Source organism: Meleagris gallopavo, assembly GCF_000146605.3.
Source record: "Meleagris gallopavo isolate NT-WF06-2002-E0010 breed Aviagen turkey brand Nicholas breeding stock chromosome 30 unlocalized genomic scaffold, Turkey_5.1 Chr30_random_7180001924715, whole genome shotgun sequence".
In the NCBI taxonomy this organism is placed as follows: domain Eukaryota; kingdom Metazoa; phylum Chordata; class Aves; order Galliformes; family Phasianidae; genus Meleagris; species Meleagris gallopavo.
Genome location: NW_011100706.1, coordinates 13,533 through 13,825, shown reverse-complemented (window position 1 = coordinate 13,825; position 293 = coordinate 13,533).

Sequence of the window (293 nt, the reverse complement as noted above, 5' to 3'; positions counted from 1 at the left end):
AGTATTCTAATAAATTTTAGTTTTATTGGTGTATAACACTAGTGCTGTGACAACAAATCACACCTGTGTACTAGAGCATACATCAACATTATGATGCAACTTAACTTACACCACTGCTATGTTTAGCTTTTTGAAAGAGACATAAACATACACTATGGTCACATCAAATCGTTTTGTTTTGTTTTTTTTTTTCCTACACTTAGTAATGCTTTCAAAATAAGAATCATTGAAAAAAAAGCTTATATAAGAATAATTATCAGGAATAAACTCACAGGAACTGCTATGGCAAACTT